Source organism: Delphinapterus leucas, chromosome 15 (genome assembly GCF_059928025.1).
Source record: "Delphinapterus leucas isolate spDelLeu-1000000601 "Yukka" chromosome 15, BTC_Dleu_Yukka2, whole genome shotgun sequence".
Classification (NCBI taxonomy): Eukaryota; Metazoa; Chordata; class Mammalia; order Artiodactyla; family Monodontidae; genus Delphinapterus; species Delphinapterus leucas.
The window spans coordinates 29,517,750-29,537,222 of record NC_143143.1 but is presented as its reverse complement, the minus strand read 5'-3'; the positions used below and the strand labels follow the sequence as shown (position 1 = coordinate 29,537,222).

Sequence of the window (19,473 nt, the reverse complement as noted above, 5' to 3'; positions counted from 1 at the left end):
AGGACCATTGGGAGATAACAGAGTGATAGTGCTTAGAACAGCATCTGGCACAAAGCAAGTGCTTTGTACATGCACCGATCATGACCAGCATCACGGTCAAGGAGTTTCTTAGAACTGCCACCCCCAGACCTTTCCCCTCCCCACAGAGTTCTCTCCTTGTCCACTGCCACTTTCAGGTGGCAGTCATCAAGTGGAAATAAATCACCCAGCTGTCTCCAGAGGGGAAGAAGTGCAAACAGACAACAGGCAGCTCAAGGCATGTAGACAGTTAGGGGATATTTCAGGCACCGTCCTCACTGTGCTTGCGTCAATGTTCCCCCAGTCAGCCATTCCTGCACCACCTGCAGAATCTCAGGTATATCCGTGTACCACCTGTGTTACTAGTACCCTACTCACTTTTTAAACTTACATTTTTATAAAAAGAAACCTTATATCACAACCGAAATGGAAAGTTAGCAGTTGCCTGCCATAAATAGAGGGTGCTGGGAAGAAAGAAATACAAGGAAAACAGAACAATGTTATTCAATTCCAGCTAGAAACTGTTGCTGCTCAAGACTCTGAGTCCAAGGCCAGCTTCCTTTCCCTTTGCTGAAGCAGGATGTCACGTGTGTTTGGGAAGTTTTATTAAAGACACGTTAGCACAAAACTGAGATTTTTCTCCTTGGAGGGTTGGGAGGGAATTTAAAAGAGAATGATTTAAAAGGGATTCTATCTTATTTAATGCTGTGTATCTAGTCCACCTGAATTATCTGTGATCATTAATTTCCTGTGTCAACTTGGCTGGGTCACAGAGTTTCTGTGAGGGTGTCTTTGGATGAGATGACAATTTAAATCAGTGGGCTTTGAGTAAAGCAGATTGCCCTCCATAATGTGGGTGGGCCTCATCTGATCAGGTGAAGGTCCAAATAGAACAAAACACTGACATCCCCCTCACCCCCGAGCAGCCTTCAGACTTGAATTGCAACATCAGCTCTTCCCTGGGTCCCCAGCCTACCAGCCTACCCTGCTGATTTTGGACTTGCTAGCCTTCATAACTGCGCGAGCCAATTCCTTAAAATAAACTCCTCTCTCTCTCTCTATAAACACACACACACACACACACACATCCTATTGGTTCTATTTCTGGGAGAACCCTGCTTAACACAGCGTCTCTCCATTGGGGTACCCAGCCCATACAGACTCACTAACCTGAGAGCTGGCAGGTCATGTCCTTTAACTAGGGGTTTGGGGGCAATAACAGGAAGGGATGTCCTCTGTTAAACACCCAAGATCAGGCAGATGCTGAGCCAGCTAGGGAGCCATCCCCATGAACTTGAAATGACACTCTAACATTTCCCCACCAGCATGACCCGGGGGACTGTGAGGTTGCCCTGCTGGAAAGAAAGGCAGGCCCCCAAACCTCTTGCCCTTCCGACTGGGGAACCTCTGATGACGTGTGTCTGCAGCTATGACACAGTCCAGCCGTGGAATTGGGAAACAGACCCCAGACAATGAGAATTGCAGACTCATGCAGTCTTAGCTGAAAGGCGCTGTGTGATCATGCAGAACCACCCCTGCCCCAGCCTCTGCCTGGATTATTTTTATAGGAACCAGTTTCCATTTGTATGGGCCCCAGGAATGGAGACCTCACCACTTCCTGACACGGCACCTGATAATCGGGCCCTAAACATTAGGAGAAGGTTTTCCAAACTTCAGTCACTGGCTTGCCTCCTTCCTGAGTACCACCGTGAGATTTTACTTCATATTTGTCATTAAATAAACCCACTCTCTAACAGAAATACATGTATTTCAGGAAGAAATATTTTGCTCCTGGGAATGGAGAATCAGCATGACCTGCCACAGAGATTGATCATGAAAATTAATAGCCACCCCCCGCAAAAAAGTTCACAAGTTCTGGTTCAATGCTGTTGTCCACCAAAGGGCTGAGTGAAGACCTGCTCTGTCTGGTTAAAGAAGGAAAAGTAAGGTCGAAGAGACGTCTTCTCCTTGATGGAATCCCTGGCGGCCAGTGGTTAGGACTCAGTGCTTTCACTGCCGTGGACCTGGGTTCGATCCCTGGTCAGGGAACTAAGATCCCACAAGCCTTGTGGCGTGCCCCCGCCCCACCCCCCCAAAAAAAGAACAAAAACAACAGAGTGTGACAGCCATAAAATGGAATATTACTCAGCAATGAAAAGGAACAACATACTACATGTACAACACCATGGATGACTCACAAACCCTTATGCTGAGTGAAAGACGCCAGACACAAAGAGTGCATACTGCCTGTGACATTGTGACTTATAAAAAATATAGCTTTAAAAAAAAAAAGAAAAAGGAAAACTAGAGTCGAAGAGGTATCTTCCCCTTGATGGAATCACAAGAGCTGAGAGAACATTGAAAAGGGAACCACTTTGTCATTGAGTGATTTAATGTAATTTAATGTCGTATCCGGCAGCACCTAAAATCACTCTAGCATCATGCAGAAAACAGCCTTACGGAGGGCTCTGCCTTCCGCGGATTCCAATTCTCTCTCAGGTGGTCCCCATGTGCCCTTCAGTCCTTCCCACCATCCCCCAGCCTACTCAGGTGAGCCCAACCTGTCCCAGACCTAGGAGCCTCGCTTAGCCCCAGGGGCCCTGGCCCCTGGCAACCTGCTCTAGATCTACAGGAATTTCACCAGTGGAAGTTTCTTAGGAGCCAGAAACTAGGACACGACTGGACAGTGAATTAAAACCTGGGGAAGCAGAGAAACTGGAGCCCTCACCCACTGCTGCTGGGAGTGTAAAACGGCGCACCCACTTTGTGAAACAGTCTGGCCGGTCCTCAAACGATTAAACATAGAGTTATCGTAGGAGTCAGCAATTCCACTCCTGGGTAAATACCCAAGAGAAATGAAAACACTAGCACAGAGAACTATACTCACGATCTTGTAATAACCTATAATGGAAAAGAATCTAAAAAATAATATACATAGGGGCTTCTCTGGTGGCGCAGTGGTTGAGAGTCCGCCTACTAATGCAGGGGACACGGGTTTGTGCCCCGGTCCAGGAAGATCCCACATGCCGCGGAGCGGCTGGGCCCGTGAGCCATGGCCGCTGAGCCTGCGCGTCCGGAGCCTGTGCTCCGCAACGGGAGAGGCCACAACAGTGAGAGGCCCACATACCGCAAGAAATAAATAAATAAATAATAATAATAATAATAATATATATATGTACATATATATATATACACACAATAACTGAATCAGTTTGCTCTACACCTGAAACTAACACAACATTGTAAATCAACTATATTTCAATAAAAATTTTTAAAAAAAGAAACGAAAACACATGAGCAACAGAAACATACAGGAATGTTTACAGCAGCATTATTCACAATAGCCAAAGGGTGGAAACCACCCAAATGTCCATCAACCCATGAATTGAATGGATAAACCAAACGTGTTATATCCACACAACAGAGTATTATTAGGCCATAAAAAGAAATGAAGTACTGATAGACTCCACAACATGGATGAACCTTGAAGACATTATGTGAAGTCGAAGAAACCAGACCCAAAAGATCACACAGAGTACGATTCCATTTACACAAAATGTCCAGAATAGCAAATCAATAGAGACAGAAGGCAGATCTGTGGTTAATTAGGGCTCAGGGGGATGGGAAAATAGGAGGGTGATCTCTAAAGGGTATGGGGGGGTTCTTTTGGCCGTGGTGAAATGTTCCAAAATTGACCGTGGTGATGGTTGCACATATCTGTGGATATACTAATATACACTGAACTGTACTTTCAAAAACTCATTAAGAAAGAGATTTTAAAAAGTACAATGAGAGAGCTCTGAGTTCACTGGAGGCTGGTATTTCAACACCCCCAACCCCCTGGGTCTGACACAAGGACACCTAAGAGCCCTCTGTGGCCCCTGAGGTGGGACGGAGGGTAGAAACCATGGGTCAGGACCCCAGGCCTTGAGTTGGTCTGAGCGAGAAGTCCCACCCCACCCACCATGGCGCCCAAAGATGACCATCCCACACCTACAACTGACCACCCACCCCCTAGCTGAGACTGATGCAGCCCCTCACTTTCCAGGACACCCCAAGAGTTGGGGAGCATGTGACCCCATTTCCCAGCCGTCCCGAGCATACAGTAGGTGCTACTCGAGGACATGAGCACATGGACCACTCACTCAGTCCTGACCCTCACAGAGCGCCCCAAAGAGCCAGCGGGATGAGTCAGGACCCCAAGCTGTGCCCTTCTTTCCCCAAGGTGGGGGGGAAGAAGACTGAGCTTGCTTCCCCCCCCCCCCCGCACCCAGGGCACCAGGATGTTTGCACGAGCCGTTCCCTGTCTAGAAAGTTCTTAGATCTGGGGGTGAATGGCTCCTTCCCTTCACTCAGCCTCAACTCCAAAGCCCCCTCCTCAGAGAAGCCTTCCCAGACCATCCAAGATAAGTGACCCTGTTTTATTTTCCTTAAATCACTGCACATCAGCTCTTTCTTCTTGACCTCTAGTCCCTTCTTTTGTTCTGTCTCGTCCCTCTTGACTGCAGGCAGGGGCTTATGTCTGTTTTGTCCCTGCTGTGTCCCCAGTGCCCAGGACAGTGCCTGGCACACGGTGGCTCGAGGGATGGTGACCTGTCAGGTGCTCTCCTCCCGACTCAGGCCTCACCCGGAAGGCCCAGAGCAGCGAGGAGGTGACGACCGGGAGAGTGTCCAGTGAGGGGCCCTCACTGGTGATGAAGGCTCAGCACCCTCCTGTCCCTCGGCATTCTCACGGCCTCCGGCTCACCTCTGAGTGCAGGAGCGTGAATATTCCGAGGTTCCTCATCCCCTGCCTGGAAACTGCAGAAAAAGCACCTGGGACAACACAGGTGAGGTTGAGGGGGGTTCAGGCCAGGCTCTGGGGCACATCTGGGGCCATGAGCCCAGGGAATGGGGAGCATTACTTCCCAGGCATCTCCAGACTTCTCGAAATTCCTGGGGAGAAGGGGAAGCTGTGAGTCCTTAGCAGCCAATACTCACCGCAGCTGGGGGTGGGCACATCATCCAGTAAAGGGGACCTGGATGGGTCACCAATGGTGTCTACACTACCACCATCATTCTGCCCTGTGTCCCACCTGTACTATTCATGACCCACACTGTCTTTAAAACACGAGTCTCGGACTTTCCTGGTGGCACAGTGGTTAAGAATCTGCCTGCCAATGCGGGGGACATGGGTTCGATCCCCGGTCTGGGAAGATCCCATGCGTGGAGCAGCTGAGCCCATGTGCCACAACTACTGAAGCCCGTGCGCCCTAGAGCCTGCGTGCTGCAACTACTGAAGCCCGAATGCCTGGAGCCCGTGCTCCGCAACAAGAGAAGCCACCGCAATGAGAAGCCTGCGCACCGCAACGAAGAGCAGCCCCCGCTCGCCTCAACTAGAGAAAGCCCACACGCAGCAACGGAGACCCAACATGGCCAAAAAAAACCAAACAAACCACGAGACTCACTTGATTAATTTTTCAATGTGTATTATACCATAAATGGGAAATCAGTGTCACTTGCCAAGAGACTGACATTTTACTAATACACTTAAAAAAAAATATGAGCGTATTACAGTTCGTAACCTTGCCTGTATGCTACAGAAATCATCTCCAAATGCCCGTGGGCGTGCAGACCACACTCTGGGCGGGAGGATGATTAAGTCTCTTCTGGGCTCCGGCCTAGAAGGATGTGACCCCGTGTCACGCTCACATAAAGGGACGCTGACCGTGCCACTTGGGCCTGATGCCCTCCAGGCAGGACCAACTACAGGAGGGGGAGGGAGCTGCTGCCCAAGCCCCTCCCCCACCCCACCCCCACCCCACCCCTGCACCCTACAGCTGGCTCCTCACCCAAGGTGTGAGGGCCCCCCTTCTGCCACCCCTCCCTGGGGTGGGCTAAAAAGCAGGAAGCTGGGAGGACACCCTCTCTCAGCTATTCATGCAACAGATTTATTGAGCACCTACGGCACCCTTAGCTCTGTGCTGGATGCTGGATGCCAGGGAACTCAACAGATCTGGTCCCTCAAACAAAGACCATCAGAAGTAATGGAAGTGGTTACCGATTAGACAGAGGGTTCCTGTCCAAAGCAGGGTTCCCAGAACACCCTTCTCCATTCCACACACATGTGAAATACAGGAATCAAGATGGTTTTGCCCAGGGGAGGGGTGGGCATGAGTTCTGTTCTCTGTGACCAGGCTGCTAAGGGCAAAGGACCCTCATGTGGTCCAGCACCCTTAGGACTGAGAAAGCTGACTTTGGAGGAAGAACACCGGCGTCCAAGACACCCACTGGCACATCTGCAGCAAAGGCACTTTCTTGGCCCAAAGGGGCAGGATTGTTTCAAGAGGATGCATATATCTGTATTGAAAAAGAGGGATGTTGATGGGATATATCCATCCAATAGAGCAGGGTCTGTGGGGTCCATGAGACTTGGGTTCAATCCTAACCCCAAATTTTTAAGACCCCATTTCTTCATCTCTAGGGCAGGGGTAATCATTACCTCATATGGTTGTTGTTCATTTTAAATGAGATGGAGGATGTAATGCACATGGCCCAAGCTGCTCTGCACCCTATAAATGCTATACTAATAGCAATGGTAAATTATTGCTATTAAGACTGGCAAAATGTAAGTCATTTTCTCCTATTCTCAAACACCAACCTAAAGCACAGTTCCTGGGCTTCCCTGGTGGCACAGTGGTTGGGAGTCCGCCTGCCGATGCAGGGGACACGGGTTCGTGCCCCGGTCCGGGAAAATCCCACATGCCGCGGAGTGGCTGGGCCCGTGAGCCATGGCCGCTGAGCCTGCGCGTCTGGAGCCTGTGCTCTGCAGCGGGAGAGGCCACAACAGTGAGAGGCCCGCGTACCGCAAAAAAAAAAAAAAATTAAAGCACGGTTCCTGACCCAGGTCTTTATGTGTTTCTCTGAATTTTCTTCAAAGGCCCAGACTCCCATTCTCAATGGTCTCCTCGATACCTTTCCAGAGATCTCATAATGGCCCTATTAACACACCTTAAATGTACCACGTTGCCCCCTCCCCAAACCACCCCTTGTCTGTTAACAGCACCCAGACAGGAAACCCAACACGCCCGTGAGGGGTCCACAAAGGGATGTTTCAAGAGGCATGTTCCATGGGGGCTGGATGGCACACGTCCCGGTTACCTTGCCCCTGAATTACTGCACTGCTGCCACCTAGTCTGTCTACCATGCCCTCCCATCTCCTAAAGTTCCCCACCCCAAAACCTACAAAACTCACACTGCTTACTGAATTCAGGGAAGACTATTTCATTATTATTGAACTTCATATACACATGTAACCCAAGAATATATTCTCTCTGTTACAAACAAGACTGGAGTCCCGTGGCCCATTCCTTCCTCTCCCCTCTCCCCACGGCAGCCACACTGATCGATTCTGATGTATCCTTCCAGCCACTTTTCTTGCATACATGTAATAGGTATGAGGCCACAGGAATGCAGCGACATTTATAAATAGCCTATTTCTTCATATATTGTTTTGCTACTTGCTCTTTTTTTTTTAGTTCAAGTGTCTTATAGATTTGTCTATATTGGTACACAGAGATGAACCTCGAGGTCTTTTTCTCTGCGATCCAAATTTTTAAAAAAATTTTTATTGAAAATATAGTTGACATACGATATGTTAGTTTCAGGTGTGCTACATAGTGATTTGACATTTGCACACATTTTGAAATCATCTCCCCGAGTCTAGTAGTTCAATACATTACATCCCAGGGCTTAATAACTGGAGGTTTGTACCTCTTAATCCCCTTCACCTATTTTGCCCCTCCCACCAACGCTGCACCTTGTTCTTTCTAACTCCTGTAACGTGACTGACGCATATTTAGCTGCTTCTAGGTTATTTCCACTTTTTTCCTTTTTCTCTCTCTTTTTCATCCCAACATTGCTGTGTGAACATCATCATGCCTGCCTCCCTAGCCAGGTTCATTGGGATGTGGAGGGAAGCCCCCTTCGCCTTCGCCCTCCCAGCTCTACCGCCCAGCCCTGCCCTCCCTTCCCGCACCTTGCACTGCAGGCTAACTGGACGCTCAAGGCTTCTCAAGCAGGGCTCCTGCCTGCAACCTCGGCCTTTTCTTTCCCTCCCTTCTGCAAACCCGGAAACATCACTGCCCAGGGAAATTCTAGGGACTCTTCCGAGTCCATCTCCAGTCCTACGGCCTTAAGGAAACTCTTGAACACCACGACATGGGCTTCCCTGAAACCCCATCTCGTGACCCCGGTCCTGGCACGTACATCCTTGGACCCACCATCCTCTTCGCTGGACTGTAACCTGCTTTGAATAGAGGGAAATCCCTCTTTGCCTACACAGCTCACTGCCCAGTCACTTAATAGCAGCCATCAAGATGAGAGTGGGCAAGCCAGCCCCTCCCTCGGCTTTCCTTTGGTTCAAGCAAACCACAAATATCTCAAGCCACTTCCATGTATAATACATCAATACATCGACTCCTCCGATCCCTGGAACAACCGTCCAAGGTCATCCAGGCAGCACGATGACCCTCATCAAAGATGGGGAGGACTCCCTTGGAAACTGAGTGGCGGGTTTGGTCTGAAGCTGAACCTCGGGGCCTCTTTGCAGAAGACGAGCTTGGGTGGGGAGCTTACAGACATTTCAGGTTTAGTCATGTTGTCAAAAGGATGAACATCTCAGCCCCAATTACGCGATCTCCCAAAAGGCAGTCAGTCACTCCTGCACTAAGATTTGTGCCAAATCCAAGGATCACCTGTGCTTATTAATTATACCCTCCCATTATTTAAAAAAAATGCTTTAAAGTTTAAAATATCAACTTAAGTTTCACCCTACACAGTAGTGAAACTATGGTTCTGTGTGCTGTTTGTGTTTTTTTCCCAACTACCAACTGAGAAAAAGACATAATTACTCTTTTTCGTTTCATGTTCAGCTGTGAACTTTTTAAAACGATCTTCGTTACCACCAGTGATAACACGCTTTGGGAAACGTTCATTAGAATAAGATGAATGAGACTTTGGGTCATATTTATTCACTGCAAAATTTTTAAACTAATTTCATTTTAAGGAAAGAGAGCCCTCCAGAGAAGTTTGTGATCAGAAGCGCCAGAAAGAGAAATCTTCAAAGCGATTTCTCTATCAGGCAAACTTACTTGGTCTTAGGCTACAAGCAATTTTCACTGAGGGACTTAACTTGTCCATCTCTGCATCCTGCAGGGTGATAGATGTTTCACATCCAAATTTCTCAGAATCTTGACGCCAAATATCACACCGGCGACCGCTCCCTCGGCTCTAGACCCAGGAGTGCTAGGAAGCTTCTAGAAGCTGATGTCATCCAACCTGTCTAAGGAGGGCAGGAAGCTGGGCAATCTCTTCACCCTCTGTTCCCTTTTGGATCAACAGAAACCCAGCCTCCCCAGGAAAGTGAGAGCCCTGGAAATTCATCTATTCAGGTCAACAACTCCTTGTTAAACCCTTGAGATACCACATGAACAAACCAAGTGTCTTCGGATGGGAAGACGGTCCTCCTCCAGCCTCCGTCGTCCTACTCACCCCCACTCCCAGGATGGACGACATCCTCAGAGCCCGACAACTGTGGCCGGGAGCGACCCAATGCCAGTGGGAAGTGACCCACTGCCTGAGCATGGCTCCCGGCCCACCTTTCTCCCCTCAGCATCCCAGATGGATGACACATGCCATAAGGGTCCCTGACCCTGGGGACCTAGCCTGGAAACCCACTGACCACTCCCAGCCATCAAGCTCCTCAGCAGTGAGTCCCCAGACCCATATCTCGTCCAGGTACTGCCGCCAACTTGCTGAGTGACCTCGGGTGAGTCACTCCACCTCTCCGAGCATCCTTAGCTGGCAAACTGGGACTTTCTAAGGCCCTTTTGTCCCTGAAAATCTTAGTCCATGGCTGCCCTGAATGCAGAGTGCTCTCACCCCTCCCACCCTCTGCCCAAGGCTTGGCTGCCTGGAAGAGCCCCAGTGGCTGGAGCGGAGCAGAGCTAGTGCTGCCATGGGTGTTGGGTTACCAGGCCGGCACTCTCCCTGGGTAGCAGCTCTGTCTCGGATATTTTTAGACTCCCCCCCTCGGCCTGTCCCTAACAAGAGCCAGATACATCTGACAATTCGCCCCATGGGTCAGTCCTGCCAAAACAGCACTTTTGGGTCACTCCTGCAGGGAGCAGACTCCATCGCTCCTGGGGTGAGAAAGGGAGCCTCCTCTTCCCACCACCCCTATTCCTACCCCCAGCCTTCCCTGGACAAGATGAAGCCAACATCCAAGCGTCAGGCTCCAGCTCTGTCTAAGGTGCCAGCTGCCCTCGCTCCCTGTTCCAGCTGCTGCTGCCAATTGCCTAAGCCCAGTAAGACGTCCCTGGAGCCCATCCTCCTGCACTGGAGTCCTGTCGCCGACCTTTAACTGCCTCTTCTGGAAGGACTCTGCTCCGCAGTCCCAATGCCTGGGACCGCACCCCACCTTTGGGGGATGGCTGCCACCACCCCGTAGCTGGGGAGCCCACCCCCATCCGCCTTAGCCCCCGAAGCCCATGTCAGAGGCCTCACTTGTCCACAAAGCTGGGCAGCAGCCGCATGTTGCAACACACACACACACACACACACACACACACACACGACTATGTGCACCTCCCCAGGACAGTGGCTGCACTCCTGCCCTCCAGACAAATCCCGCCAAGCAGCCAGCAATCTACTGCCACCCCATCTGGCCTGGAAAGGCATTCATGTATTTTTGTCTCCACAGACTTCCCTTCCTGGTCATGTCTGGCAGAGTTTACTATGACACAGAGGCGGCCTCAGCTGTGCCCCCTTCAACCAGGAAGGCCGCAGAGGGCAGGAGAGTCAGCACGCGCCTGGGGTGAGAAATTAGCCTGTTGAGCCTGTCCGTGAATCACCTGTTGCTGGAAAATGGAGAGTCCGTGCGCACACACTCATGGTTTCAGCTCCTGCCCTGCAGATATTATGCACAAGGCAGAGAAAGGAAATCTAGGTGAAACACTCACTTCCATTCCAGAAACAAAGGGCCTTAGACATTACTTGTGTGTGCAGGGGAGTGGCAGGGAGGGCTGGATGGTTGTGGCCTGTATTTACAATTAGTGGCCACAGACCCCTCAGCCCCTCAAGAGCTGTGCCCTAAACTGGGGCCGGGAAGCCAGAAGAGGGCTCGGGCCCTCCCCTCTGGGTGGGGCAGTGCAGTGTCAGCCCCACCCGGCTGGCCCTGCCCTCACCGCCCCCCCCACCGTGGGACACCTCTGCGGCTTCCAACACGAACACCTGTCCCCAGATTTCGGGTGAATCTCAGTTTCCCCACTGGAGGGACAGAGGCGGCTACAGGCTATGTGGCCCACGCCCGGCCTCCCCCTCCCCAATTCCCGGCGGGGCTGGAGGCAGCTGATCCAAAAACCCTCAGTAGGAAAACAGGTTCCGCACCCTCCTGCCATCCCCACGCCCCTCCCTCTGCTGTGGCCTTGGTATCTGCCAAGGGCCCCGTGGGTGTCTGGGCCCTGATTTCCCCAGGAGGGTCTCCCCCTGACTCTTCAAAACCCACCAGGGCATCTCCGGGTGGAAAAATGGGGAGGGCTTGTGGGGAAGCGGATGGAGGTTCAAAGCCTGGCTCTTGGCACTTCACTCGCTCAGGGACCTTGAGAAACTGACTTAAGGTCTCTGACCTGGCTTTCCCCACCTGCAGCCCAGGAGTGGGGATGGGCCGGCGCAGGGGGAGGCTTCCAGGAACGCTGGAGGGCACGGGGCAGCGCGCTCCATCAGAGGCTGATGGAGAGTCATCATGGGCCTGGGAAGAGAAATTGGCCAGTTGAGCCTCCCTGTGAATCACCTGTTGCTGGAAAATGGAGAGTCTGTGCGCACACACTCGTGGTTTCAGTTCCTGCCCTGAAGATATCATGCGCATGGCAGAGAAAGGAAATCTAGGTGAAACACTCACTTCCATTCCAGAAACAAAGGGCCTTAGACACTACTTGTGTGTGCAGGGGAGTGGCGGGGAGGGCTGGATGGTTGTGCCCTGTATTTACAGTTAGTGGCCACAGACCCCTGTGGCAGCTCCATCAGCTGTAGCAGCTCCATCAGAGGCTCCATCAGCTTCTGTCCCCTTCCTTGTCCCTTCCAGGCTCCTGGGGAAACCTGGCTCGTGTCCCTTCCTCACCCGCCGTCCACTTCCTTACTGAGGCCAAATTCTGGGGAGAGGTGGCCAGCAACCGTGAGCGGATTCTGGAATTTCTAACTGAATCAAACTGAAGCACAGAGGTGGCTGCAGACTCTCTGTTTAATTGTGGTAAAATATACATCACAGAATATTGAGCACTTTAACCACTTTTAAGTGTAGAATCCAGTGGCATTAAATACACTTACAATGTCGTGGAACCATCACCACTCCCTATACCCAAAATGTTTTCATCCTCCCCAGCTCTGTACCCACTAGCAATAACTCCCCATCCCTCTCTGCCAGCCCCAGGTACCTCTGCTCCACTTTCTGACCCTCTGAATTTGCCTATTCTAAGTGCTTCCTGTCAGTGAAATCATACAATATGGGGGCTACCAGCTGCTTAAGACCCTCTCCAAGCCCATTACCTTACTCCTCACTCTGCCTGTCACTTTTTAGCCTGGCCTCTGCATTTTAGACACAACTAAGTTAGAAGATCACCCCACCTCACCCCACATACACATCTTTGCAGCTCGGGAGGGGGCACTGCCCCTTTTCCCAAACCTGAAACTGGGCTGTCATTCTTGTTCCAAAGTAAGAGGTGGGTCCTGTAGTCCGGAGGGAGGGCTTTGCTCTCTGTAGTCTCCCTCAGGCACAGGTGCCCCCAACTAATCCCCATTTATGAGGTTCCCATGTCAGTCCCAAATTAGGGCCTCCCTGGGGTATATTTAGGACCCTGGGTTTGGGGAGAGTGTATAGTCCTCCTGTATACGAGCTCTAGGCTCCCCCTTCTCCGGACCCATGGGTGGGGCCCTCGTAGCCCCCCAGGCCCAACCGGAGTGGAGAGGGGACAGGCGTCATCCAAGCAGTGCCTCCAGCTCCTCCGCTCGTCCAACCTAAGGCAGTTGCTCCCTGCCGCTGGGGGGCGCAACGGAGCCGCCGCCGGGGCCGAGAGGGGACCCAATGACCCAGCCAGGGCGCAGCGGGTCCGGCGCGCTCCGTGAGGCGGGGGACCGTGTGCCAAGGCGCCGGGGGACTTCACACGACGAGAAGGGGGCTACCCGGGACTCCGAGAACCCTGGGAGTGGAGTTGGCGGGGGCGAGGGGAGTCGCCCTGACTCCTCCCCAAACTTTTCCCGCCCGCCTCGACGCAAAAGGCGAAGGAAGCAGTCCGGGGGTGGGGAGGTGGAATTCGGGGTCCCGAGCGAGCTCGGCGCAGGCGGGAAGTCCGCGCCCTCGCAATCTGGCAGAGGAACAGTGGATTTTCGGCAGGGAGGGGCCTCGGCCCCTCCCTGTCCCCCACCAATTGCAGGGACCTCTCTGGGTCCGGTAAGTGCAGTGGCTGGCGACCCCGCTGCCCCGTCGCTCGCAGCCCGGAGCCCCCCGCTACCTGCGCGCGGCTCCCGGGCGAGACCCCGACTCACCGGACGCTGGCGGCTGGACAGATAGTCGGGCTGGGGCGCGAGGCGAGGCCGCCGGACTGTTTTGAAGCTCTGGGCTGGGACTGCGCGCCCTCCCTCCTCCCTCTCCGTGGCGCCGAGCCGCCTCCCCACGTCCCCCCTCCTTCCCCGACCCCGCCTCCCGGGTCGTGATGTCAGGAGCCCGGAGAGCAGAGTGGGAGGGACCGCGGGAAGCGGGTGGGGGACACTGGAGAGAAAGGCCGGAGCCTGGGGAGCGCCCCCAGCCCCAGGCCGCCTCCCTGCGCTACTTGGGCCAAGTTTAGGGCAGAGCTGGTAGCGCAGTTCTGGGGAAAGAGGGAGAAATCCGAGCTTCCTCGCAGCTGGAAGGCATTCCGCGCTGCGCTCGGCCTTACGGGTTTCCAGCTGCCCCTCCTCTCCTGCCCTTCTTCTCCCGCGTTCTTCTCTTCCCTTCCGGTAAGGGTTAAGGACGAGTATTCTGGAATCCGACTCCCTACTTTAGAACCCCTTCCCTGGCACTTTTCTTAACTTAGTGATCTCCTTAATTTTGCCTGCCTCAGTATCCCCTTCTGGAAATGGAAGTCACAATAGGACCTCTTTCCTTGGGTTGTTGTAAGGCCTGAAAGTGTCATACCTGCGCGGTGCCTGGTACATAGTAAGTGCTCAGTTAATCTTAGCTATGGTTATTTTTATTTTCCGACATAGAGTCCCTGGCCTTGGTGGGAGGTGGCAGGGCAACCAGGGACGCAGTCTTAGGACTCCTCCAGGGTCTGACTCACACAAACCACCACCCATATCTTTTGACCCCGCAGTCCTGGAATTTACTGTCCCGGCAATGACATCAAAAGGCAAGGAAATGTCTTTCTCTCCAGCCTCAGTTTCCCCATCTGGGAACTGAGAGGGCTGATCTGCCCTGGAGGTTCTTATGGGATGGGCGAAAAGACCAGAGGGGCCTGAGCCCCATCTGTGGGGCTGTGGAGTAGGGCGGGAGGATTTACTGTATTGAGACACGGAAGCAATTCCAAAACAGGACCACAGCATATTACAGTATATTTTAAGCTTTTAATTGGACACAGTGATGTTATTTGCACACACCCCAAAATATAAGGCAATGGACTTGTGCCACTAACAAAAGAATTAGAAACCCTTTTAAGAAATGCTAACTTATTAGGCAGTAGCTGGTCTGGCTGGGACGCCATGCTTAAACTTTCTGATGCGTCTTTTTTCAATCCTGTCGGCGAAGTCTGCAAGGCGAGAGCCTCCTTGGGTCTAAATTAGAAATCCTTAGGCGATTTGAGGCCCCTTCCAAAGGGCCACCCCACACCCCATCTTGAGGTTCCCCAGCTGGCCTAGTGTCTGACCTGCCACATCTCTTTTAATTTTGAAATTCTATGGCTAATCAAGACTTTCATCTCCCAAGCAAGAGATTCTCTGTAGGGCTGGAGAGGGGGTAGGAAGGTGTTCATTTGAACTGAGACCCCACATAAAAGGGGAGGAGAGTGGGGTCTGGCTGCTGCAGAGGAGGGCCATGCAGGGCCCACCCACCCGCAGGGACAGTGATGCCTGCCTGTCCCATGGCCACCTGGAGGACAGAGAAAACCCAAAAGTCTCTCCCAGAATGGACAGTCCAGGTAGAGGCTGCAGCAGGTGGATTTCTGCCGTTTGCTGAGCCCTCACTCTGTACCAGTTACTTTACAAATACTGTCATCAGTATAACACAACAGTCCATGAAGGAACTAAGGTTCAGAGAGGCTACCTAAGTAACTCGCCCAAAGGCCCTATTCAAGGGATCGAGTGTGGATTCGAAGTCAGACTGACTGTGGCAAACCCCGCTCTCCTCCTCCCACTATATCCCTATTTACAAAATGCTCACCAGGGTCAAGCCATAATTTCTACCATACCCACTAGCCACCTGAACAAGTATTCACTTAATATTTTTCTTTAAGTCAACTCTATTTATTTAACTATATTTATTTTTAAAAAGGAAGCCCTATATCATCACGGTAAACAGGAAACCAATTCCAACCACCAAAAATAGAAGACAAACTTACAAATATAAACACTACCCAGAGAAAACAGTGTGAGTACATTCTAACCAGATACTGTTGCTTGAGAGAGTCCGTGAACCTGAGGTTTAGGATCTATTAAAAAGGGAGATCAACAAGAGTAAGATGGATGTTAGACTCACGGTAAGCACAGAAGGAGACTTTCTCCTTCTAATCAGAACTATTGCAAGATCACTGGAAAAGGGAATTACGTTCCCAGTCCATGATTCAAGGCTGGGCAATGCCTCCTCCTCCAAAAATCACCTCCCATTTGCCTTCTGGTGGGGCATGCCCCACACGAGGAAGAACCTGGCCAGACACCAAGATGCCTCTCTAGGACCCAGAGAAAGGAATGATTGATTGCATCTCTCATTTGTTTCCAAACCTTCTCCGGAGCCCCACCTACCTGTGCAATTCACCTGCTACTTGCACCTCTTAGTTTTCCCTCTTCAAATATACACCTGTCTCTCCAGGAAGATTGGAGGCAGAAACCTGCCTTATACCCACTGTATCCCCACTCCTGGTGTTTCAGTAATAAGTTTGAATCCTCAACATGGTGTGGGGGAAAAGTAAGAGTTCTGGGTCCCAATTCTTCGCCCCGCTATATAGTAGTGTATATCCACACTGCAACTATAATCTCCCGGCTAGGAGAGCATACTTACCCCCTTGGCCTTGAGTTAAGCCACGTGACTGGTTTTGGCCAATGAGATATTAGCAGATGTGACACATGCAAAGGCTGGGAATGTGCTTGAGCGGTAGGGCTTGCCCTCTTGTGCTTTTGCCATTTGTATAAGCAGAATAAACCTCCAGTAGTCCATTGGCCCCAGAAAAATGAGACATGGGAGCGGAGCTTCCCTACATGACCCACGGAACTTCCATATGGGGCTCAGACTGCTCCAGCCAAGCTGCAGACACATGAATGAGAAATGATGTCTATTCTTGCACGTCATTGAGGCATCACGGTTGTCTGTTTCACAGCTGTAGCTGGTTGATAAAAGGATCATCTCATATGGGGAGAGAGAACTGTAAGGAAGGCATCTGAAGGCATGGGAGGCCATGGAGAAGGCTGGGGCGTTCGTTCAGGGTTGGAAAGAGAAGTTGGTTGAGAACTCAGTGGTCTCCTGTATGTCCTTTCTGGCTTGAATGTTTTAAGGTTCTGCCAGCTTCTTGTGGCCTATTCCTGTTGACTCTTTTCTGTTCTCACAAGGAATGACTTGGGATGTCCATGCCTGCGGGCAAATCTGATCCCCAACCTCAAGGCAGCCCAGTAGAACTTGGAGTTGTAGCAGAAGAGCTGATGGAGAAGAATATGTGGGCTCTGGTCAAAAAGGATGGAGATCTAAAAGAAAATGTGACCTAAATTCATAGCGTCATGATGGGAATGGATCAAATGTGAATGTGATTCAACCAGTGAAAACTGCTTTTGGTTGGTGGGTCAGTTTCACAGATGATAAGGGTCTTACTAACTTGCATTTAATAACCATTTCCTTTGAAAACAAACTGGTAGATAAGATGGCCCCGTGTGATCTGCCTCCTGGTGTTCACAGTCTTGTGTACTCTCCTCCCCTTAAGAGTGGGTGGGACGTAATGACTTTTCATGACCAGAATAAAATGAAAAAATGATGGGATGTCACTTCCATGGTTAGGTTATAAAAACTATGACTTCTGCGTCACCAGCACATTCTGTGGCCCTCTAGGCTTGCATGCTTTCGTGAAGTACACTACCATGTTAGAGAGACCCACGTGGCAAAGGACCAAGGGAAATTCTGGCCAACAGCTGGCCAGGTACAGAGACCTTCAGTCCAACAGCCCCCAAGGACCAGAATGCTGCCAACAACCATGTGAACTTGGAAGCAGATCCTTCCCCAGTTGATCCTTCCCCAGCTGTGGCCGACACCTTGATGGCACTGAAGCAGAGGGCCCAGTTAAGCCATGCCCAGCTTCCTGACCCACAAAATCTGTGTTAAATGTGTGTTGCTTTAAGCTGCTAAATCTGAGGGGGGTGGGGTTGGGTTCTATTGTAGACTTTGTATCAGTCAGGATAGGCTAGGTTATGGCATGATAACAAATGATCCCACGATCTTTGTGGCTTGCAACACAAGTATTGATATATCTTGCTCACAATATATGTCCATTATGGGTTGATTTTGACCATGGGTCCATATCATCTTTACTTCTGGAGGCAGGCTAGTGGAGCAGCCTCTATATGGACCATTGCTGGTCTCAGGGAATTAGGAAGATAAGATGATGAACCACTCACTGGCTATAAAAAGCTTCTGCATGCTCACATTTCATTGGCAAAGCAAGTCATGTAGCCAAGCAGCAAAAAAATCTCCCACTAGCCATGTTATCCTGGCAAGTCACTTCACCTCTCAGGGTCCAACACTATCTTTGCATTTAGCTTACAGTGCTAAGTGCTTCTAGGTGTAGGAATGTAGCAAGCACATCTAAAGGCCTGCAAGCACCATTTTCTCTTGGCTACTCTTCCAGATATGGAGCAGGATCCTCCAAACCAAAGGCCCTGCCATCAGCACTTCTAGACGGGGCTTAGCTGGTTTCCCATCTTGCCATCGAGAGACATCTGGGAAAGCCCTTAGCGCCTGCTGTATGGAGAGTCAAGAAATCTGAATTCCCAGAGTGGGATCTGAGAAATATGCTCTCTTGAGACCATTTCCTCCCTGTCGCCCACCTCCACAGATGGGGTCAGGGGCAGGATGGAGACAATGCTTTCCAGCAGAGAAACAAGCCCTCGTGTCCTCCCACTTAATGCTTGGAGCTCTGGGTCTCACCGCTTCTCTTTGTCATAAAATTTCCTGCCCAGTGCAAGAAGAACTCACAACACAAATATTGTCCATTTGACTTATGACTGATCACCAAAGACAACAGCCACAGAATTTCCAAACCTCTGGAGATTCCAGCCATGCCCATGCTGTTTGGGGCTTTCACTTCTCCCCCGCCCCAGCCAGGTAATGAACACAAGTGTACTGCGAGCAGAACCTGAGGGGTGAGTCTGGGTTTTGCCCATTATAGAAATGTTTGGCATTGAGACCCAAAACATCTGGCTGCTTGACTGCAGTTCTCAGTTTGCATCAGGAGTTTTGGCACCATAGGGACAGAGCTTCAGAGCACTCCCAGATTTGAATCTCCCTGAAATACAGTCAGAAAGAGTAACAGGAAGTGGGCAAGTTCGCTCCTACCACCAATGTCATTACCACCCAAACGTCTGGCGCCCAGAATGGCCCATGGGATATTCTTGGCAAGTCACAGAAGAAAGTCCCCAGGTGTCTCCCAGCACGCAAGGTGGGTAGAGGCCAGTTCTCTTGGCCCATCTTCTGAAATGATGGAGTACAATTTGGCACCGAGGAGCAGAAGGAGAAGAAAAAATTCCTGTTGTTAATAGTGTCCCAGGGTGTGCTCTTGTTTTCCTGGGATCTTAAGTACAATCATAAATATTATTCCTTCAGTCTATGAGAGCATCCTTTGTACTTTTCTAAATATTTTAAATTTTTCAAAGAAATATCCTTTCCTTCCTTCCTTTCTGCCAAACAATTGCTCAGGGAAATAATAATTTTCCAATCTTTCACTTAAAGTGTACTTACTGTGACTCTTCTGGGTGCAAGGCACTGGGAAAAGAGCAGTGAACGAACTCGTTCAAAAAACCTTTGCTCTCTGGAACATACCAACCACCACTGGTCAGTTCTACTCGTTATCCTGCTTGATACTGATACAGGTTTTGTTTTGCTTTGCTTTCTAAGATTCCTGGATATGTTTGTGTATGTGGGTTGTCTCTTAGGCTATAAAACCATGGAAGCAACCCCCTAAGCTGAGTAAACTCTCA

At 50.9% G+C, this 19,473-nt stretch overlaps 1 protein-coding gene across 4 annotated transcripts in view; it reads right to left on the bottom strand.

The window, feature by feature from the left end:
• EMP2 (epithelial membrane protein 2) overlaps window positions 1-13,883 on the bottom strand; it is a 40,058-nt gene extending 26,175 nt beyond the window's left edge. Inside the window, exons 1-2 of one of the 4 annotated variants that reach the window (XM_089896176.1) lie at window positions 13,597-13,751; window positions 4,766-4,953 (exon numbers count right to left, since the gene is read on the bottom strand). The gene's annotated coding sequence lies outside the window, so the exon portion shown is untranslated. Of the gene's footprint in view, window positions 1-4,765; window positions 4,954-13,562 lie in introns of all 4 variants that reach the window. The other 3 variants (XM_089896179.1, XM_089896177.1, XM_022552225.3) reach the window with 3 other exon arrangements.
• Between the last annotated feature and the right edge of the window lie 5,590 nt (window positions 13,884-19,473).